This window comes from Pongo abelii, chromosome 13 (assembly GCF_028885655.2).
Source record: "Pongo abelii isolate AG06213 chromosome 13, NHGRI_mPonAbe1-v2.0_pri, whole genome shotgun sequence".
Classification (NCBI taxonomy): Eukaryota; Metazoa; Chordata; class Mammalia; order Primates; family Hominidae; genus Pongo; species Pongo abelii.
Window position 1 is genome coordinate 30,746,044 of NC_071998.2, and position 23,994 is coordinate 30,770,037.

The 23,994-nt window shown below is 39.0% G+C and overlaps 1 long non-coding RNA gene across 2 annotated transcripts; it reads left to right on the forward strand.

Annotated features, from left to right (window-relative positions):
• Positions 1-310: 310 nt before the first annotated feature.
• Positions 311-22,126, forward strand: LOC100454817 (uncharacterized). 2 transcript variants are annotated; one of them, XR_010136495.1, is made up of 10 exons: positions 311-3,653; positions 5,120-6,297; positions 8,013-8,063; positions 9,534-9,730; positions 10,505-10,597; positions 11,753-11,914; positions 15,332-15,428; positions 20,033-20,179; positions 20,916-20,947; positions 21,620-22,126. It is a non-coding gene; the product is annotated as an uncharacterized LOC100454817 (long non-coding RNA). The 2 variants fall into 2 exon arrangements; XR_002916307.3 differs by having other exon boundaries at positions 311-3,076.
• The last annotated feature ends 1,868 nt before the right edge of the window (positions 22,127-23,994 follow it).

A 23,994-nucleotide genomic window follows, 5' to 3' on the forward strand; every position in this document is an offset into this window, starting at 1 on the left:
ATATTTTTCCATTTCTAAAGTATCCATAATCTTTTGAGACAACACGGTGTTCCAGAAGAAGAGAGAGGAAGAGGGGGAATTCCAGCAGGTAATTTCCTAGATGGGGACTCATGGACCCTGAGTCTTTTAGAGCTGAAGTGCCCTTTCTCTCTTCCCCCAGGCATCCAGGATTATTATGTTCCACTGAAAGAAAAGCAATGCTTTTCAAAGACTTATTCAAGTTTATTAGTGACTTTTGTGGCTATCCATACCAAAAGTATTTCAATTTACAAAAATAGAAAATAGGGATAAAGTTTCCTTTTTAGAAATTAGTTTTGGCTGGGCGTGGTGGCTCATGCCTGTAATCCCAGCACTTTGGGAGGCCCAGGTGGGTGGATCACGAGGTCAGGAGTTCGAGACCAGCCTGGCCAACATGGTGAAACCCCGTGTCTACTAAAAATACAAAAATTAGCCATGTGTAGTGGCACATGCCTGTAATCCTAGCTACTCAGGCTGAGGCAGGAGAATTGCTTGAACCCGGGAGGCAGAGGTTGCAGTGAGCTGAGATCACACCACTGTACTACACAGCCTGGGCGAGAGAGCAAAACTCCGTCTCAGAAAGAAAAAAAAAAAAAGAAATTAGTTTCAAGTGGAGGGATTTAGGGACATGCATCATGTCTTTTCTGGATATGTATGGATATGGGAGAAGAACTTAGGGCATGTTTCATTGCCCTCTTCAATTCTTACCATACCAATAGCTTTCATTTACTGAGTACCTACTTTATAATAGGCACTTTAGAACATTGTGTCACATTAAATTCTACTGTCTTATGAAAGGTGAGTTTATTTTACAGAACAAAAAACAGAAGTTCAGGTAAGTCAGATAAATTGTCTAAGAGCACCTGCTGTGATGTGCTTCCAATCTGAGGTTCTCTCCATGATCCATGAAGGTGAATAGTCAGACTTGCAGCAAAAGTCTTTAGGATCAACACAGGCCCAGCATCCAAGACACGTAAGGTTCCTTAACTCAGGTGTTCTTTCAGCTCTTGGGAAATTGTTTTCCTTTCCTTTAGCTTGGGTATCTATAATTCTTCTTCCTCGCTAGAATAAACACACATTTTACTCTCACCTGCCACTTCCCCTACTATCCATTGTTAGAGTCCTTCACTCCCAAATTTCGCCTCAGACTCCCACCCAGTCTCACCCACCATTGGTTGGGAAAGCTACGGAGCTCCGCCTTTGATTAGTGATGGGCTATAAAAGACGGCACCCTTGAGGGAAAAGGCAGCCGGTCAGGCGCTTATCTGTGCCTGGTCTCTGCCAACAGTGCTCACAGTTTCTGAACCAGTGGAGGTGGCCTGGAGCAGCAGCCCATGCTACCCTCTGCCGGTTACTTTTGCCATTTTCTGTGCCCTTTTGACAGCTCCAGGGATCGGTGCCAGCATTTGTACTGCCAGTTCAGGCACCTGCAGATCTGGTGGAAAAGTGGGGGAGGTGATTGCAGTTGCTTGGAGATGCTCCAGGTGCAAAGGAGTTGTGTTGAGTCCACAGGTGAGAAAAGGACGTGAGAATATCAGGTGGGTTTGGAGAGAGGTTGATAACCAACTATTACCACGTTTTCTCTCCACCCCTCCTTAGGAGGTACCAAGAATTTTCCTGATTGGAAAGAGGTGGAAGAGCCACTTTTCAATCATGTAAAAAGTAGTAGTAGTACTAGTAGTAGTGGTACTTGTCTTTGGTACTAAAGTAAAGCATTGTACAAAGTTGAGTACAGCATTACTCTGGCTACAATATCTAAAATGGCCAAAAGAGATATGTTAGCTATATATTTTTAAATGGGCTACTCATCCTTAGACAGTTGGCATAGTTTGCCTTGTAAAGTGCAGTGAAGGTATTTTCAGGTGGCTGGGAGTGGGCACAGGAAGAATGTCAGGAGGTACTGGTGTGTGTGGTCTCTTTTCCTCCCTCTCCTGCTCTAAAAGTGAGAAGAGGGTCTCACAGCCAGTGCTGGTTGGGGAGAGGTCTTCTTGTTTCTCACTGCTGACCCTCTATGCCATCCATAACTAAACCTTCATTTTCTGAACAGGTTTTCTGGACCTCTGACCTGCTTGCCCTGGAAGGCATCATAAAACCAGTTCCTTTTTAGCCTATCAGTCTCTCCCCCATTCTGAAACTCCCTCTTATTTCCTTCTGCTGATGCTCCCTAATCATCCTCTTCCCCAAACCTCAAAGGGGACTTTCAATTCTGTTCCCCCATCCCCATAAGTGTATTTTGCTGCTTTGTTTTCTCTACCTTAACTACTCACAGTGATGCAGGTGAACCCCAAAACTAGGGCTCAGCTCGGGAGGGTTCTTGGCTTTGCTCAGGAAAGAATTCAAGAGCCAGCCAACAGTGAAAGCAAGCAAGTTTTTAAAGAGCAACGTTGTACAGCAGAAGTGGTGGCTCCATAGAGCAGGGCTCCCTCAGGCAGAGCAGCACTTGTGGACTGCCGGCTAGTTATACTTATACCTACTTATAATTACAGGCTAAGTAAGGGGTAGTTTGTTCACAAACTTTCTGGAAAAGGGGCAGGAAGTTTGTGGAACCACATAAAGTAACTTTCTGCCATTGCCATGGCATTTGTCAACTGTCATGGCACCGGTGGGAGTGTCATTATTTTATGCAAATGGAGAGCCCAGAGCAGGAGCTACAGCATGGGTGCTGCTATATTTATACTCACTCTTAATTGCATGCTAACCAAGGGGCGGGTTATTTTAAATTTTCTAGAAAAGGGGCAGGGAGTTCCTGGAACCATACAAGGGAACTTCCAAGCGTTACCATGGCATTTGTGAACTGCCAGGGCTCTGGTGGGAGTGTCTTTAATAATGATCAGTGAGAGCAGAGGTTGCTTTCCTTGCCATCTTCTGGTTTCTGGCAGCTTTCTCTGCTACATCCTGTTTTTGATCAGCAGGAGCCTCAATGGTGCTGGAAAAACAAGTCCTCCTGATCCACCTCTCTACTGCAAAGGAACTTAGGATCAGTTCCTACGGACTGGCTGTGATGGGAAAGAAGCACCAGCACTCGCCTTAGAACTAGCAGCCAAGTCCTTGCCCAGGAGTAAGTGTTCCCAGTATCACACACCCAGGAGCGGCAGCCTTAAGTTCTAGCCCCTATTCCCTCTTTCTTCCTCCCTCCTGCCACTAGTGTGTCCTAAACATGCCGAACAGTGAGGGTGCTCAGGGGTCCTGATGGACGGTGTTTTTTGCAGGCCTTTTGGGTGGTCCCTCAGTTCCTGAAACCCTGGGTTGTAGAGGGAAGCTGTCCCAGAGATGTTTGGAAAGGTGGTTGGCTTGGGCGGGCGTCAAGAGCATCTCTTCCATCCCTCAGGAGGAGCGGGCACCAGCTCCCCAGTAACCGAAAGAATTGCTGGGCCCGCGGAGCTCCACAGTGCCCCAGGTGGGTGGACCAGCGCGCTGCTCAGATGGGGGCAGGGCCAAAGTCACCAGGTCAGGAAGTCGAGGGCGCGGGGCTTGCGTGGGCGCGTGAGCTCTTTGCGAGGACCAGTAAACGGCATTTCTTGGGAACGCAGGATCCTAGGAAGGTGCCTAGGATGCTGTGCACAAGATTTGCTGCTTGTTAAGAAACAGGTGCAAGGTATCCTCTCTCCGTCACTCATCCCCAACGTGGAATTACTGTAAGGAGCTTCCTGTGCTCTTGTGAAATGTGGAAAATACAGGAAGAAAACTGGCTGTTAGGCCTCTGTTAATTCTGGTGAAGGCAAGGAATAATTACCAATCAAAGGAGCTGTTCCCAATCAGCTGTAGCCTGAGAAAAGATTCTAAGCATGCCTTCAAACTTCAAAATTAACCCTCCAAATCTAGTTTCTGGTGAAGTTAAAAAACAAAAACAGAAAAACTTAACACTGTTCGTGACATGGAAGGAAAGTATAATCATGTTTTTTCAGTAGTGCCCCCAAAGCACTATTTAACAGCCCTTCCTAAATCATTGCAACCAAATAAAACCCAGCTTAAGCCAAAAGGCACTTCCGCCTGCTTATCTGGAGTTTACTGCCCTTTAATTTAAAGAGAAATTAGATCCAGGCCTTTATCTTTGGATCCTAAGATAATTCTCATTCTTGTGCGTGCTCCTCTCCTTCCCCATCTATCAAAATGTCACATTTCCACTACATAGTTTTGGATTTCAATCATGTTAATTTCTTAATAGGAAATGAATGGTAAGTTGAAAGACTATCGAGCCAGGAAAAAGCTTATTGTGTGAAAAGGAAGCACGTGTGTGTTAACAACACATGTAGGTTATCTAAAATAAATTCAGAGTTATAAAAAAAATGTAATTGGGACCATATCTCAGATCTGAAATCTCTTGTTTAGGAGAAGGGAGAAGGTATAAGTTATCCTGTAATTGATACAGGAAAGTGTATCTTGGAAAGACAGAAGAGGTCGTATTTCTCCTAGTAAAAATTAGGGAAGGAGCTGCCAGGGTGTTGTGGACAGCTGTTACTTCAAGCCTATGTCTTGTCACTCTCCTGGGTTTCCTCAGTAGTGTAGATCTAGCTAGAGTTTATCAATTCTTAGATTGTCATGGTTGTTAAGGGCTGGGGGTTATTTTGTGGTTGAAGCATTCTGTAGATATCAGACACCTTAGAATGTTGAGAATCACTAAAGGAAGGAAAGACTAATGCTTTAAATACATTTTTCTTGTGGACAGAGGAGATGTGTCAGTGGAGAAGACTATATACAGTTCTGTGTAAGCGGTATTCAGTTATTTTAAGTTTCCGAATTGTCATTGCTTGGTAATAAGAAGGTGAATGTTTTCTATCCAAAGCATGTCACGTTTGACACAAACAATTAGACACAAACAAGCCCTGTCCTACTGATGTATAGTCACCTTAGTAATAAGGTGTAAATGTATTTTAATGAGTCATGGGAATGAGCTAGACATTTGAAAAACTTAAAAAGTGATAGCCATTGGCTTCTCGTTCTCCTTTTAGAACTGATCACTTAGCAAACTACCTCCTGTATTTAAAACTGGGTTTGGAAGGACTAATGTCCTTCTGACAGGAAGCTACTTCTCCAGGGTATTCTAGAATCTGTATTTCATCATGATTGTAATGATAAAACAAAACTTATTTTCTACTGACAGTCCTAGAAATAACTATGGAAAAATTAGAAAGAACAGAAAAAATGAGTCAGTCAAGGCTGAAGTTGAAGAAGAGCAGAAGAGGATCTCCAAATGAACTTTAGCACTTGAAGAACTGACTCAAAGCCCTGTGGCCTCCTTGAATGACACAAATGTGAGGCAAGATTTTCCTGAAAATAGCCTGCTCCCAGAGGAAAAGTGAATCGCACCATCAAAGAACAAAGACAGCCTGGAAAGTATGTGATGGACCTCAAATGTCCAGAGACTGATCTTGAATATGATCCTTTTCTCAGTTATTCTGCAGAGCTACTTGGGGCATCTAAAGCAAAGCAGGATGAGGCTGATCAACAGCACTTCTGCCACTTGAAAACATCTGTGAGTGAAGATCGCCACACGCCCCTGGAGAGCCAAAGGCCTTCTGTTTCACCAATAAGAAGTAAAACAGATCTTCAAGAATCTGGAGATGATCTTATAATAGATGTACCTCCGGTCATGCCTACTTCTAAGAAATCTAAACTATTTAGAGGCTTCAAACATCATTATAAGGATAAATGGATACATATCATGCCCCTGGAGGAGAAAAATCTTAAAATTGGTGGCACGGAAGAAAAAACAGATACAACCCAACTAATCACACAAATAGATGATGACAGTAACAAATTACAACTACCTACATTGCTCATGAAAACGTCACCAGGTATTAAAACTAATGTAAATTTATATCATTTTAAAACAGTACCTAAGAAGGAAAAATTTGGGGATGAAAAAAACCATGACTGTATTTTAGAAGAAGGTTCATCTTCTGCACCTCTCAATGGCAATGAAATATTGAAAGAAAGTTGTAATCAAAAAGTTACCTAAAGAACAAAAAACAGGTAAAAACAAAATTGTGATACGCAAAAAGAAGAAATTAAATGTTGGTATTCACCAAGCCAGTTCCACATTTCTTATTCAGATGACCTTGCAAAAGACAACGTGCCAAGAATACAAGGTAATAATCAAGACCTCATTACTTTTGAAGAAGCAAATTAGCCAGATTTGATTCTGATCCAATCAAATCTGATAAGGGGTGTACTGAAGATGACACCCCCTCTCATTCTGATGACACTATGAAAGAATGTCTTTAAGTTTCTAATGAGCTCACTGAAAGTGAATCTCATAAGGAAAAGACTGCTAAACAGGTTAGCATTTTTTTTCTTTTATTGTTTTCTTAAATCTAAGGGAGTTTTGCTTAAATACATATTTTATATATGTTCTAAATTCTATACAATATACACCTACATAATACACATATTCTAATAGTTTTGATCAATAATATATTGGAATGACAAGGCAAAAGCCTTGATAAGTGGCCAGCCATAGTGTGTGGCAGAGTTGACAGTTTCCAGAGGCCATAGTACTATATACATTAACTTATAGTTGATTTCTCAAATTAGAGGATTCTTTTTTTGTTGTTTGTTTTGAGATGGAGTCTCTGTCGCTCATGCTGGATCGTAGTGACGCGATCTCAGTTCACTGCAACCTCTGCCTCCCAGGTTCAAGCAATTCTCCTGCCTCTGCCTCCCAAGTAGCTGAGACTATAGGCACGTGCCACCACACCCAGCTAATTTTTGTATTTTTAGTAGGGCGAGGTTTCACCCTGTTGGCCAGGCTGGTCTCGAACTCCTGACCTGAAGTGATGCACCTGCCTTGGCTTCCCAAGGTGTTGGAATTACAGGCGTGAGCCACCACGTCCGGCCTAGAGGATTCTTTTATAGGAATCTACACACGTAAAACTATTCAAATTCAATTTTTTGTGGATTTTTATTAAAAAATTTGTCCACACTTTGTTGGTTAGATTCCTATGGCTTTTTGAGAAACATGCTAAATTTGCCTTTACTATGCTGAAATTGGATAATTCTTTTTTCCACTAGGCTTCAGAAAAGGATGATATATTACAAAAACACCTCTGGACCAAAAAAGAGAATCGCACACGCTGGCAAATTTGATGTGAATTATTTAGTTCCTCATCTCCACCCAGCTCAAAGCTTTATATAAAGTGCATACCTTGTTATTTCCAGTTTTATTATTCTAGGACTACTTATCCTTTTTTTCACTAGGGGGCACAATTTACTGGCAGTCAGTACATTGATTCCTGCTTGTTAGCATTTTCCTGTCCGTTTCCCCACCCCACCCACAGATCTAACATTTTCATTGAAAGCAGGTATATTATCATTGTGTAGCTTCTTAACCATAAATTTTAAAAGTCGATCCTCATTATTCACAGATTCCAAATTTGCGAATTCACCTACTCAGTAAAATTGATGTGTAACCTTAAAATCAAGACTTGCTGTGCTTATGAGATCATTCACAGACAACGCGGAGTGGCAAAAAATTTGAATTGCCTGACATGCACATTCCCAGTTAAGGCTGAAGAAGGTGACACAGCCTTCTTGCTTCAGCTCACATAATGTAAAATGTCCTTTTGCAGTCCGTTTAGTGCCAGGTTTTTTTGTATCTGTGTGCTTTTTGTTGGTGATTTTGTGCTGAAAATTGCCCCTCATTAGTAGTGCTGTCTAGTGCTCCTAAGCATAAAAAGGATGTGATGTGCCTTACAGAGAAAATGTACTAGATAAGCTTTGTTCAGGCATTAGTTTTAGTGCTGTTGGCCACGAGGGTATTAAATGAGATGTCTGTAAACATGACACATACATAAAGCAAGGTGATACATTGATTGACCAAAAAAAAAAAATGTGACCAGAGACTTACCTGAACCTAACCCCATGTTTGTTTTAGGAGCAGTGGATTCAGTGTTCACTAATTCTGAGTTTGTGGTGACTTACAGAGTATAACTACCTGAAATAACAAGAATCGACTTTAGTTTTTCAAAATAATTATAAACTTTTGTAATTTATAGGTGCTGAAGTTCTTTTATGACATATAAAAGAGAAATTGAAGAAGCAATTCAGTGAGTAGTATTCCTTTAACACTTTTATGTTTAAAAAAGTGATATTTAGGCCAGGCATGATATATCATGCCTGTAATCCCAGCACTTTGGGAGGCCGAGGCGGGTGGATCACGAGGTCAGGAGATCGAGACCCTCCTGGCCAACATGGTGAAACCCCATCTCTACTGAAAACACAAAAATTAGCTGGGTGTGGTGGCGCATGCCTGTAATCCCAGCTACTCTGGAGGCTGAGGCAGGAGAATCGCTTGAACCAGGGAGTCAGAGGTTGCAGTGAGCTGAGATCGCACCACTGTACTCCAGCCTGGCAACAGAGTGAGACTCTGTCTCAAAAAAAAAAAAAAAAAAAAGGTATTTAATAAACTTTCTGCATGGCAGAGTCTATACTTCCAAATCACAAATGAAAATCTGAATTTCAGTTCTTCATAGAATAGGTGGATGTCCTTGGGCAAGTTATTTAATTTTTCTGAGCTTCAGTTTCCTTATTTATGAAAGGAAAATTGAGTGCCTACCCCAGAGTCAAATATATAAGTACTTAATAAATGCTAGTTACCTTCCTCTTATTTCTTATAAAGTTTTTTTGGTGGCTAACATTATTTCCCTTTAACTGCAAATGTTGTGGTGTTTATAGTTTTAATTTTATTGTGCTATGTAAAAACAAAAAGCCAGGTGTGATGGCGCGTGCATGTAGTCCCACCTACTCCCTGTTACCGCCTCCCCAATTCTTGTATATAAATAGTTTTTTGCTTTGTAAATAACTGTTTCCTTAAAATTCTCACAAGTTGAAATAATTGGACTAAAGATAAAGAATTTTAAGATTTTTTAAAGCATGTCGCTGTATTGCCTTCCAGAAGGGTTTTCACAATTTATAGTCCTTCTGAGTGTTTCAGAGTTCTTTTCCCACAAACCCTTACCTACGATGCACATTATAATTTTTTAAAGCCTGCAAATCTGGTTAAAATTTTATTGCCTTATCTTATATTACATTTCTTTAATTACTAGTGAAGCTAAACATTCTTTCACATGTTCTATTCTCTTATAACAAATGTTGCTGTGGAGAAGTCTGCTTGCCTGCTATTTAACCCTTTGAGTCGTGTGATACTTTTGTCTGGTTATCCAAAGGATTTTTCCTTTAATTCTGAAGTCCAATAACTTTAGTAGATATGTCTTATTAGCTATTCTATTATTTCTGTCTACATACAAAGTATCACTTTTGTATGAAATTTAATTTTTTAGTTAAAGAAAACTTTCTTAAATTATGTTTCAATAGTTGTTCAGTTTTATTATTTGCTTATTTCTGGGGATACTCCAACTATGCATGCATTGGATCACATGCAGCATTACAAATGTGGTTAATTTACTGTGTGGCTGGCTGTAAGGCCCCCAACTAGCTCCTATGACAGAAGAAAGGCAAAATTATCAATTGTATCAATTTTTCATCATTTTCTTTTGTTTTATGTTGATGCCCTATAGGCTCCAACCAATAAAGAGATCATTAGACCATTCAGGGTACCAGTCCCACTGCTCACAAGCCCCTCTGGAATCATTCAGGCCCAGCAAAGCAGTACAGATAAAGGCTGCCATAAAGAGTGGGAAGGCTTTTATTGATGCCACTTCAGAACAGAAGAAAAATGCATCTACATGTCCAGCCTCTCAGAGCCAAAGGAAAGGTTTGGAAAAAAGCTTTTTTTAAAAAAAAAAAAATCACTTATTTAAGAAATGGAATTTTACTTCATTTTAAAAAATATTTCTTATAAATCCACATGCTACCAAGTATAGTTGAATCAATGGCACAGTTTTACATGAAATAACATGATTGATATTTAAATATTTTGTCTACATCTTTTTTTTTTTTTTTTTTTTTTTTTTTTTTGAGACACAGTTTTACTCTGTGGCCCAGGCTGGAGTGCAGTGGCGCGATCTAGGCTCACTGCAACCTCTGCCTTCCAGGTTCAGGTGATTCTCATGCCTCAGCCTCCTGAGTAGCTGGGCAGGCATGTGCCATCCACCACACCTGGCTAATTTTTTTTTCTTTTTTTGTATTATTAGTAGAGACGGGGTTTTGCTGTGTTAGCCAGGCTGGTCTCAACTCCCCTGACCTTAAAGTGATCCACCCACCTCGGCCTCCCAAGTGCTGAGATTACAGGCATGAGCCACCACTCTTGGTCAATACTTTGTTTATCTCTAAATGCTACACAATAGTAGTACTATTTTGCAAGTATTTTACGATTGCTTTATCAATTATCTCAATTCATTCTTCTGAATTATACTGGAGTTCATTATTGGGATTTTTTTGCATTTGAATGTTGTTTTCTTCCAGGTTGCATGTTTCAAACCTATAAAGGAAGTATTGTGAAATTTTGAATTAATGATTAAACTCTAATCATCTGAGGTTAATGTCATTAAAATTTATCTTTTTTTTCTTGTTCATGAAAACTTCTTAGAATATTGACTCACAATGGACCTTCATCTGGATGTAGTTCTTTCAAGAGAAAACCCAGCTGCAAAACCAACCAGATCGTTCATTCCTATCAAAAGTATGGCTTCTCTTTCTGTATAGATATTATAAACTAAGTCTGAACACCAGAATTATATTTCATCATACCCTGCTTACAAATAGAGTCCCTGGAAAAGTGGCTATATTTTTTTCTGAAGCTTTCGAATTCAGATAAATGCCCGACCCAGTAGAGAAAAATGTCAACATTTTTTAGGTTATTGATGAATATGGTTATTTTCATTATGATGTAATTTGTGTCTGTGTCACTCTTAGATGTTTTCTTGATCCTATCCTTGGAAATAGTAGGCATTGTTTTAGACTTAAAACATCTATGGCTATGGTTAATTGAAACCTACTCAACATTTTTTAAAAGGAAAGTTTCAAGCTGTGTCCAGTGAGGGTGTATCTTTGTATATGTATATGAGACAGAGACAGCTCTTTACTAAATAATGTCATCAATGATATGATGTTGTAGCCTTGTTTAAGTAATTCTTATTCTACTTGTGGCAGTGATTTTCCTCCCCTGTTTTCCAATTATTCTGTGGCAGAAAACCACTTGGCAGTTTTAAGGTTTTCTCCATCCCTAAAATGTCTTTGTACTACATGCAAACAATTACTGAGAAGTATAATGTTGGCTTGGTTTTATTTTTCCTCAAAGGTGAAGCAGATTAACTGATTTTAAAGGTCTCCGGGTCTTTTTATAAGTACTTCAGAAGAAATGCTAAGAGTTTATAGCTGGGATCACTTTAATATTAAGTATACTCAAGTGATTCACAAATTTTAAGTCCAAGCATTTTTCTTAATGATGTGCTATCAGAAAGACATTGGGATATATATTTGAAGGGACATTGGGATATATATACAAACTTTGCTGTATTTGAATCAGAGGAGCAAATCCCAGCTTTAGGAATCTGGTTGTGGAACAGTAGTGCAATTAGATGAGTGATCAGCTATCATTGCATATGTGCAGATAGCAGCACAGATGTGGCAGTCTCACTTCTCCCTTTTGTGAGTTTAGGTAATTTTATACTTTGTGTTTATTGTACCTCTTCAACTTCACACTTGAAATTTCTTTTCAATTTAATTTTGATATAACTGACCTAAGGTAGTTTTACTTCTTCCGTATACTCAGTAGGAATATTAAACAGAAACATGTCTTCTTGTTTTCTCTAATAACACTTTTATTTTTAACAAGAGGCCAAAAGATGTATTTAACAAGATGGCTCATCAGAAAAGACCTTCAGTAACATCAGAATTCTCATCCAAAGTACCTGATGAAGTAAGACAACGCTACGTCAACCTCTTTGTTGAGAAGTATTTGAAAGTTTGTAAAACAGAGGATGAGGCTGTTTACAAGGTTAGTATTATATAATGTAATTTATCTGAAGACACACACAAAATTATTACATTGAATAAAAAACTCATGGAGCGCAACTAGCAAATAACTTTATTCATTTTCTCTTCATTACATTTGCAAAACCAGGCCATGGGACTGGTTCAGTTCCTTCTTCCCTCTTGGATGACTTTTATGGTCTTTTTCAGTTACCAAAAGTCCCCTGGTTAATTCTAGGAGGTCTGGGCAGGGTGAGGACTGTCTGCTTTCTCCATCCTCTGCACAGGGGAGCCCCATGGCTCAGAAAACCTAACAAAGGAAACGTGGGTAGAGCAGTGGTAATAAGGGGCAATGCTTGTCTTATTCCTGATCCTAGGGGGAAAGCTTTAAGTCTTTCTTCATTAAATACAATGATAACTATGGGGTTTCTACATATAACCTTTATCAAGTTGAGACAATTCCTTTCCATTCCTAGTTTGTTGAGTGCCTCATTATGTTAGATTTTGTTAAATGCTTTTTTCTTCATCTGTTGAGCTGTCACACAGGTTTTATCCTTTATTCTATTAATATGATACATTGCATTGACTTTTTATGTTAAACCTTACATTTATTTGATAGGTGTTCTTGGTCATGGCATATAATCTTTTTTATATGTTGCTAGGTTACATTTCCTAGTATTCCATTGAGGATTTTTGTGTCTATATTTCTCACAGATATTGTTCTGTAGCGTTTTTTGTTAGTGTCAATGACTTTTTTAAATTGCTATAAAATATACATAACATAAAATTACCATTCTAACCATTTAAGTATACAATTCAGTGGTATGATGTATATTCACAATGTTATGAAACTATCACCACTATCCATTTCCAGAGCTTTTTCATCATTTCAAACAGAAATTCTGTACTCATTAAATAACTCCCCATTCCTCCTCTCTCCTTCCAATCACTGGTAATCTCTATTCTACTTTATGTTTCCATGAATTTTCTTTTCTTTCTTTCTTTCTTTTTTTTTTTTTTTTTTTTTAAGACAGTGTCACTTTGTCACCAGGCTGGAGTGCAGTGGCTCAATCTCCACTCCCTGCAACCTCTGCCTTCCAGGTTCAAGCGATTCTCCTGCCTCAGCCTCCCAAGTAGCTGGGATTACAGGTGCATGCCACCATGCCCAGCCATGTTTCTATGAATTTTCTTATTCTATTTACCTCATGTAATTGAAATGATATACTATTTGTCCTTGTATGTCTGACTTCTTTCATTTAGCATAATGTTTTAAAGATTTATTCATGTTGTAGCATGTATTCAAATTGTATTTATTTTTACACCTGAATAACATTTTACTATATGGATAACCATACTTTTGTTATCCATTTTGTTCACTCAATAATGGATGGAGATTGTAGTTTTCTTTGCAGTAATGATTTTGTCTCTTTTTTGGTCTCAGGGTTATATTGACCTCACAGAATAAATTGGAAAGTGTTCCCTTCTCTTTTATTTTTTGGTTTATAAAACAGCATTAGCTTTCACTTCCTGCTTGTGCAGGGCCTCAAGGTCAGCCACTGGTGAATGAATAGGACTTTCTCTATTCCCAGGTCTTAAATGGGACACTTGTTAAACCCAGGATTATGTCAGAGCCTTTAAAAGTCTCTAGGGTCATCTAGTTCTCCAAGAGTTTCTTTTAAATTCCTAGCCAAACTATTGTTTGCCAAGCTAAAACCATAGCCCTAGCTAGCTGTGATATTGCCAGGATATTGCTATTGTTTCAGTAGCACCCTGGAGATACGGTTTTTTCCCTCCATACTCTGAACTCTGACTCAAATCAAATATCCACAACACCCTAGGAACAGAGATTTTTCAGGGAACTCGTTTTTTGTTTAAATATTGATAGTGCTCTAGCAATAATGCTTTTAGTATGGTTCTTAAAAAAGATATGTCTACTCTGTTGGCTGCCAGGGCCAACCTTTCACAGCCATGGTGCCACTAAGCTGGGAAGGGAAGGGAGGTAGGAATTTCACAGACCCCACTGTGTTACTGAGGTTCTGTAGTTTCTCTTAGACAATTTTGTTTGTTCTGTGGCTTTAGTTATTAGAATTTTGAAATGGTTGATTTTTAGTTGTTTTGCCAATATTTTTATTGCTTTTGTGGGACAGGAAGTTCATGAAGATTCTCGCTCTACTATTCCAGGAGTCTGTGTCCTCTAGGATTCTATATAGGTTAAAGAATACTGGCAAAACAGATAAAAAGGGACAATATGAGCCTCTTATGTGTTGTTCATTTTCTTCCAGCTTTGTCTTTTTTCATCATGTGTCTTTTCTTCTTTATTCCATCTAACCTCCCATGGCTTTATCTCTGACGATTTAGTGTAATGAGAACAGTCTTGGTGGCATTTGGGTACACCTAGGTTCAATTACCAGCTCCGTAACAATAAGCAAGATGTTTCCTTTGTTCAAGCCTAGTTTCATCATATAAATCAGTGATGACACCCATTCTCATACAGTCATAATGAAGATTAAATGAGAACATTTAATATGCTTAAAACAAACCTGCATATACTAGGTATATAAATTAATAATATATTTAATATTTATTATAACACTCCATTTACTTGTTTCTTTCTTATTTCATTCCTTTTCCTTTTACTGACTTAATGACCCTTGGTATAAAAATAATTATTTAATGGTTTTAGGAAGGTAAATTTTATAGAAGAAAAAATGATGATCATGTCCTCCTTTTGCTGTGTAATCCTAAGCAAATTAACCACTTTGAGCCTTAGTTTCTTTTAAATGGAAACAGTAATATATGCCTCTGGTATATTTGGGGCTGGCTGTGAGAATCAAATGAATTGATGTATATTCTTGGCTTTGTATAGGCATTGCACTATATACCGTATACCAATATACAGTAGCCTTTTGTCTATGAAGCAAGAGTATCTGGTTCTTGGGTTGGAGTCATAGAACTGTTTTTTCTTCTTTTTTTGAGAAAGAATCTCTCTCTGTCTTCCAGGCTGGAGTGCAGTGGTGTGATCTCGACTCACTGCAACCTCCACCTCCCAGGTTCAGGCGATTCTCCTGCCTCAGCCTGCCGAGTAGCTGGGATTACAGGCACCTGCCACCACACCGGGCTAATTTTTGTATTTTTAGTAGAGATGTGTTTTCACCATGTTGGCCAGGCTAGTCTCGAACTCCTGGCCTCAAGTGGTCCACCCACCTCGGCCTCCCATAGTGCTAGGATTACAGACGTGAGCCACCATGCCCAGCCTATTTTTTTTTCTTCTTAAAAAACAAATACAAAATGTAAAATAAGTTGCTTTCCATTGGTGGCACCATTTTCCCCCATTCATTAGGTTACATAAATATTTTGCCATATTCATTATATTGCAAATGATATTTCCTGTTCATAGGCTTTTGGCTTAATATTTCTTTTAATTATTCAATTTTTGACCTAGGCTAAAATAGAAAAAAAGGCGATATATGAAAGGTGTAGCCGGAGAAATATGTATGTGAACAGAGCAGTAAATTATCTTAAGAAGCTAAGAGATCAAGGTAACTTATTTTTTTCAATTAATCAAGTGATAAAACCTGTAATTAGTACCTGACCCTGAATACTTTTTCTCATTAGTAGGGCCATCTTTAGCTTATACCAAAGAATTTATTTTTTAAATAGTCTCTTTAGTGGAATGTGTAGGTGGTACTTTTGGTTGAAAATCAGCTAGATTTGAAATTGGATGTATAAGTATAACCTTATTGTCAGAGGTTATCACTGAAATATTTAAACTTGTTTTCTGGTTATAAAAGTAACTCACTTCTATGTGGAATAATATTTCTCAACCTTGTTTTCATTATCATCCCCCTAAGAAATCTTTGCAGACATTATTTTTTCTATCACCTCCCTCTTCCCCCTTCATAAAATTAAGTGCCAAGGGATAAGATTTTATTAGGTAAGGTTGAGTTTTGAAGAACCATATACCATCATAGTATTTAAGATTTTTTTCATCCCTCAAGAGTCCATTTTGCTCCCTCGTGGGCAGTATCAGTTCCATCAAGAATGTATGGCATTAATTCAAATAATATAGAAAAACATAAAGAGTAAAAAGCAGCCAAGACAACTCTTTCATATTTCTTATTTAGACCCTTCTGTGTATTACTACAGAGATGTATATACTTTTAAAATTTTTAGTGAATATGATAATTTTATATATACAGTATGTCTAGCTATTTTCACTGAATAAGGTATCAGAGGCCTTGTCAGTTAATCTAGAATCTGTTAACATCTAGATCTATATCATGCTTTTTATAATGGCTGCGATATTCTATTATGTAGAATCTATACTATAGATATTATTTTCTATAGAACTTATACTAAAGATCCAAAAGTTAGCCGGGCATAGTGGTGGCCCAAACACATTTGGATTTAGAGTGCTTACATTTTTTCCTATATGACTTTTTCATATATGATTTTTTTCTCTGACTTTTGTAGATGATTATTTCACATAGGAAAAATATTTTTCTATATATTCTGTGAGAAATTTAAGTGTAACCTCTAACATTTTCTCCTACCTGATGATATGTATCCTAGCACAAATTCCTGTGCACAGAAGCAAGGGTCTCCGTGTTTGAAATTGGTAAATATTACTAACTGCATCCAAAGAGTTTGCCCATTTATATTCCCTTTCAATAAAGTAGAAGTATATGTGTTTTTTCTCACACCTTGCCAAAGCTTATCATTTAGACTCTGTCAGAGTGCAATGGTGCAGAGCAAAAATGAAGTTAGTCTTTTTTTTCTTTTCGAGACAGGGTGAGGCTCTGTTGCCCAGGCTGGAGTGCAGGAGTTCAATCCTTTGCCTCTCATGGTCAAGGGATCCTCCCACTTCAGCCTGTTGAGTAGCTGGGACTACAAGCATACTCCATCACACTCAGCTAATTTTTGTATTTTTTGTAGAGATGGGGTTATACCACATTGCCCAGGCTTGGTCTCGTGTGCCTGAGCTCAAGCAGTCCTCCCACGTAGACTCCCGAAGTGTTGGGATCACAGGCATAAGCCACCACAACTGGCCTGAAGTTAGTCTTTTTTAAAAAAAATTATTACTAGCAGAGTTAAAGTGGTTCTTTTTTTCTTTCTCTCTCTTCTGCATCCCTCCTCCCACTCCCCCGTTTCTTATTGGTCTGTTCATCTGGAACAACCTTTGCCTATCACCGTTTTAATGTGCTGCAAATCCATTCCTCAGTTTATCATTTGTGCTTCAGCCTTATTTATGACGTATTATTAGATAGATGTGATTTCAAAGTGTAATCAGTCTCTTTGATTTCTGGGTTTTGTCTCAGAGTATTCCAATCTCAAGAACATAAACTATCAATCTATGATTTTTGTGGCATTTCTTACGTATAACACTGTAAATAGGGGTTTTTAGGTTTTGTTTGTTTGCTTGCTTGCTTGTTTTGAGACAGAGCCTCACTCTGTCACCCAGACTGGAGTGCAGTGGTGTGATCTCGGCTCACTGCAGCCTCTGCCTCCTGAGTTCCTGCCTCAGGCTGTCAAGTAGCTGGGATTACAGGTGCCCACCATTACGCCCGACTAACTTTTGTATCTTTAGTGGAGACGGGGTTCCACCATGTTGGCCAGGCTGATCTCGAACTCCTGACCTCAGGTGATCCGCCTGCCTCGGCCTCCCAAAGTGCTGGGATTATAGGCATGAGCCACCACGCCCGACCTCTTTAAATAGATTTAAATACATGTGTTAATATATGCAGGGTCTGTTAGGTTAGTCTTTTCAGGTTAAGCTAACTCTTCCCCCTTCTATTCATATTAAATATAGCACATAGAAATGGAACGTAGAGGTCTTAGTATCTATTTTAAATATTTCCCATGAAAATAGAAATGGTTTGCAAGTTGTTACAGTTGTGGTAAATTATAATATAAAACATATTGACTCAAATTTAGACATAATCTATTATACAAAATGTATTAATTTCAGCAAACATCAAGTCTTAACATTTTTAATAGTTCAGTAGATTTAACTTTTTTCCCAGCTTGGAATTTGTTATGAAGATATTTGGACTCACATGTTGGATACTTGTTTTAAGATAAAAATAAATATTTTACCATGCTTATATCTTTTTTAATGTGCTATGTGTTTTTATGGAACAGACAAGAATAATCATTAATTTCAGAGAATTTCTTGTATCTTTTAGTTGTGCCTAGAAGCAGTAATGACAAGAAAACTGAATTTAGAGAGTAGGAACAGAAAAATAGGCCAGGCGCGGTGGCTCACGCCTGTAATCCCAGCACTTTGGGAGGCCGAGGCAGGTGGATCACGAGGTCAAGAGATAGAGTCCATCCTGGCCAACATGGTGAAACTCCGTCTCTACTAAAAACAAAAATTAGCTGGGCGTGGTGGTGTATACCTGTAGTCCCAGCCACTCGGGAGGCTGAGGCAGGAGAATTGCTTGAACCTGGGACACAGGATGCAGTAAGCTGAGATCATGCCACTGCACTCCAGCCTGGTGACAGAGCAAGAGTCTGTCTCAAAAAACAAGGGGGGGGGGAGTGGGGGAAGGAATGGAAAAATGGTAAGCTTACTGTAATAATAGTAATAAGCCCTGTAATTGCTATCTTAAGGGGAAAGTAAGCTTGGTATAGTACAAATATTAAATTATTGTGTTTATGAAGGGTCAACTATATACTATGCATTTTTGATATCCTTTTAAAAAATTAGTATAAATACACCATGGAATACTGTGCAGCCATAGAAAAGAGTGAGTTCATGTCCTTTACAGGGACATGGGTGAAGCTGGAAACCATCATTGTCAGCAGACTAATACAGGAACAGAAAACCAAGCACTGCGTGTTCTCACTCATAAGTGGGAGTTGAACAATGAGAACACATGGACAAGAGCGGAACATCACACACCGGGGCCTGTCAGGGTGGGAGGCAAGGGGAGGGAGAGCATTAGGACAAATACCTAATGCATGTGGGGCTTAAAACCTAGATGATGGGTTGATAGGTGCAGCAAATCACCATGACACATGTATACTTATGTGACAAACCTGCACGTTCTACACATGTATCCCAGAATTTCAAGTAAAATTTTTAAAAAAGTATAAATAAGGGAAAAGAACTTAAATTTAAGCTATATTTGGATTGAATTCTCAACTATTTTGCTTTTTTGATTAGCATGTGTTAATTTTTCTTTTTTGGTTAACGTATGTCCAGTCAGCAAGACCCCAGTGCTTCTCAAATGTCAAACTTTACATGGGTTTGAATTACCCAGGACTCTTGTTAAAATGCAGAATCTGGTGCAGTAGGTCTGGGAAGGACCTCAAACCCTGAATTTATAACAAACTCCAAGGAGCAAGAAGCTACAGAAAAGGAGTTATTAGACTTTGGCTATATTTTGAATAAAACCAAATGGTAGTGCTTCTCCTCTAATAAAGCCTTATATATAAGAATGAAAACAAAATAGATCCTTTTGGATCTCCTAATACTTCTCACAAAATAATTTTTCCTTTTGCCAAAGAGTATCTAGCAAATTCTGTTAGAGTTTTAAATAAGAAATTAGATAAAATTCTAAAAGAATCCGTAAAAATTAGGGGCTCTTGGTCTGAGTTAGTGTTGTTGGAAATGGAACCTGAACTTGAACTCTTTTGCCATGAGAGACTTGTCATGTTTCCCTTTATGGTCCTTGATTATGAGAATTTGTTGTATCCTTATCTGAATATTAAGAATAACAACATAGTTTGGAACCAGAAGGCCTGGGTTTGTGTGTCAGTTGTGCTGTGTAACCTTGAGCATGCGTCTTTACTTTTCTGAGCCTCATTTTCTTCATCTGTAAAAATGAAATCAATACAGTTGCCTTTCTAGTAAAGTTTAAACAAAGGTGCTATGCTTAATATATGCTATTACTGATATGATTCTTTCCTTCTCTCACCCAAAGCGTATGATGTCACATGGCATACGGAACAATGTTGGTTTTGTTGGTGTTGCTGGATGATGGATATGAACACCTAGAATTCTTTTAGGCCACTACCTTACTTAATCAGAACCCTAGCATTTCAGATCTGAAAGGGTTGGTAAACTCTAACCTTACCACAGTGTAAAGAAAGATAATGCTATATAAATTTTATGGAATAGCTTTTCTTTTTTTCTTAGTGCTCACAGGAATTACTCTCTATAGACATCTTAAAAACTACTTGCTAACTGAGGAACAGCTACACAAAAATAACTACCCTAGACCATACCCAACAAACCAGGAAGTATTCTTTTAAACCTAGGCATGAAAAAAACTTCGAAATGATGGTAAGTAGATGGGGCCCACAATTACCCTTTCTATATGCTAACACTGAAACCTAGGGGGCCCGGTGTTCTGATAAATATATATATATATATGTTTTTATATATGTTTATATATAATTATTTTAGTGGAAATGAGATTTTTTGGTCAGCATAGTTAGACCACTGATAAAAACATTTTTGCACTGTATTTCATTTCCCTTTTCATTTCAATTATCTAAGTGTTTAATTTTATCTAAGTGATCTACTTTATTAAGTCCTCAAAACAACCATTTCAGGTAAGCATTGTTATTTCCCTGATTACACAAATGAGGAAACTGATGTTCAGAGAATTCAAATAACTTGTCAAAGGTCACAGAAAATAAGTGGGAGAGCCAGGTTTTGAAGCCAAGGTGTCCAACTCCTGAGCTCCTACTCTTAGTCACTATTCATTTACATATACAATGCCATGTTTTAAAAACTATAAATTCTCACTGTGAATTATTATACAAAGATTTATAATTAGTCTTATTTGCATGTTCTCCAAATAGTAGGCATAATTAGTTAATATGTTCATCCCCACTGAGAGAGAATGCTAAACATCACAGCTGTCAAACTTTAGGTTGATGATCAGAGTATGAAATGCAGTTATACAAATATCCTACAGTGACTAGAAAATATTTGTCATCTTCTGCATCGTTAGGACTTCTCCCTTGGGATTATCTTCACTATTAGCTTTTCTCGTTTTGTTTCATTTTTTCAGATCCCCTCAATGGAAGGCAATACACTTAGCAGGTAAGAATATGGACTCTGAAGGGGGAAGTCATGCTTCCTAAAGGCTGTTTTCTCAGTGAAGTGTTGTTCAAGGTCTGGATGCTAGATAAGTCATTTAACCCCTCCTACCCTCTGTTTTCTCTTTCTGAATATGAGGATAATGGTAACTACCCCATCAGGTTGTTGTAAGAATCCGTTAAAATAATGTATATAGAGTGCTTGACACAGAGCCTGCCTCATAATCTAATCTCATCATGGATATTCAAATAAGAGTTGCTGTTATCACCATTATTATCACTATCAGAACCAGTCTGAGGTTTATTAATAAAACAAATATTCATGAATGGGTCTAGTGAAAAATGCAGATATACTCTTAATAACTTAGCAAATGTACAGTTTATTGTGGGAGACTCTTGAAGGGATAAAATCATAAGGAAGACATGGCTCCTATTTCAGGGAGCTATTATGTACTAGAGTAGTTGACTGGTCAAGTTGGTTACAGTCAAGTTGTAACACTGAAACTACAATTGGCTGGCATTGGGTTGACTCCGGAGGCAGGCGGTGGGGAGGGGGCGCCTGTTTAAGCAATAGCAGCCCTGGTGCAGTACGCAGGCCACTTGCAAATTCTCCCTTGAGTGATCCTGTAGCTTCTCCTGTTACTCTGCAATCACACTGGGTATATGCTTCCCACAGGATCAAGCATGCAAAGGCAAGTCTCCACATTGGCTCATTTACCTTTTCTCTCCCATCTCGTCTGGAATAATCCTACTTCATGTTTTGTTTCGGCATCTAAGAAGATCTGTTGTCGATGTGGAAAAATACATGGTGTGACTCCCTCAGGTTGACACAACAGGGTAGAAGAATGTAACTACCACTTTGGCAGACTGTTGAGTCATAAAGGCAAGTATTTGGTAGTTCTGTTTGGTTTGACAAGCCAGTTGTTCAGAGAAAAGTGGAATGAAGTATTAAATTCAATGTTCAGTACAGTCCAATAAAGAAAAAACTACATCAACTCTAAAACCTTTATTATAGATACCTGCTTCTGACCACCACTTGTCTTACCCTTGCAGCTCATTGGCTCAAGAAGCCTCAGGCTATGACAATTCTTTTTTTAAGACCTTAAGTCAATCAGCTGCCTCCTGACCTTGCCCTTTCCACATGCCAGCATTGCAGTAGTTTTTGTTTGTTTGCTAATTGCTTCAGTTCCTTGCAGGTGACCTTGCCTTTGAAAAAACAAAGGCTTTGGGAAATAATGCCCTGCTCTTCCCTCCCAGTAGATTCACCAACATCTGCTCCTCTCTGGAGTCACGATGGAGGAAGCATCCCTGTTCCCGTCACAGTTCCTCTCCATGTGCTCTGTATCCTGTCCTCCTGCACCTACTCAGGGACTCACCAGACTCCCCTTCTCTATAAGATCAGCATGCTCTCGACATACCATTCTGGTATCTCCCATTTGTTTTAGCAAACTAAACCCCCGTGGTCCCAGGTCTCTTGCTGCATAGCTACTCTCATTTCTCCACCTGTTGCATACACTTCATGCACAACAAAGAGTTGTCTATGCTAGCTGGCTTTAATCTCTCCACTCATCACTGAAGCTCACATCAGTGACCTCAAGGCTGCTGGATCTAATAGACTTGTTTCTGAGTCACTTTACTTATCTTTTCAGTACTGTCCTACCTTATAGTATTCTCCTCTCTGCTTTTGTAACAACACCCACTTCTGCCTTTTTTCCTCCCTTTCTAGCTACTTCCTTTCAACCTCCTCTGCTGAATATTCTTCCTCACCAGCCTCTAGTGGCAGAAATTCTCAGACCTTTGGGAGCCTTGTCTCTCCATCTCCCCCTTCTCCCTAGATGAACTGATTCTTTCTCATGGCTTTCAACAGCCTCTAACTGCTGTTAGCCCCTAACTGTGTATCTCTAAAGAAACATTTCCCCTGGACTCCCAGCTTTGCTGAATATCCATCTGCCTGCTTATGTGGGTTTCCCTCGGGTACCACAACATCACCTGCATGAAGATGAGCTCGTGATCCTCTCCCCACCCTGGGGTCATCTCCAGGACCCTCAATTCCCAATAGTCCACTTAGGTGTATTTGTTCCCCTGCTTAACCAAGAAACCTGGTGTCATCCTTACTGCCTCCTCTTTGCACACCCTCTCATCTGGACCGTGTGCGAGTCCCACTGTTCTGTGTCAAAAGCGTATCCCAAACCTGCTGCTTCTCTGATCTGGCCCCTGCCCCCTCTTCCACCCTTTCCCTTGCTGTCTTTACACCACACTTTCTCCCACCTTTCTGCAGCCTTCTTGCCTGCTGCATCCTCGACTTTTCACATGGCTAGTTCCTTCTTAACCTGGAGGTCTCTGCTTAATTGTCACATCCTCAAGGTCTTTTCCTGACCGTACTTTCTAAATAGGGCCTCCCTCTTCTGCAGCACCCTGTCTCTTTCTTCTATAGCAGTTAACTATATTTTGTAATGAGTTAGTAATCTGTCCACCATCTTCAAAAAATAAGCTTCTAGAGGGACTGTCCAACATTTTTTTCTCCCCATTTTCCCCCAGCACTTAGCATAGTTTCTGACACACACAAGCCATCAATAAACATTTGGATGGGTGAACAGGTAAATTATTTATGTAGATGTGGACATAACTATGGATAATATTGTAATGAATCCTATGGAAAAAAACAAAGGAAAGGAAATAAAGGGGAACCATGGGAGGAAAAATATATGAATAAATAATGTCATAAAGTAAATCAGACAAGCTCAATCCATCTTTAAAGCATGGAGGGCTTAGTTTGGGAAAGTGGGAGACTGTGAATTCCAAGAAGACGAACAAGGAGGGAAGATGCTGAGGAAGAAAAAGTGTAGCAAATAAACCAGTTGGGCTGATGGGACCATACAGGATAATGGGCAGAACAGGGACTTCGGAACCAGCAGAGCTGAGAGTTAGGGCTGTTTTGCTGCTTGCTTTCCCGGGCACGTTACTTTTACACCCTGAGCTTTTCTTACCACCATGTTTGTAAAAAGGGCTTTGTATGGCAGTTTTTACTAGAAAAACTAGTGCAAAAACCAC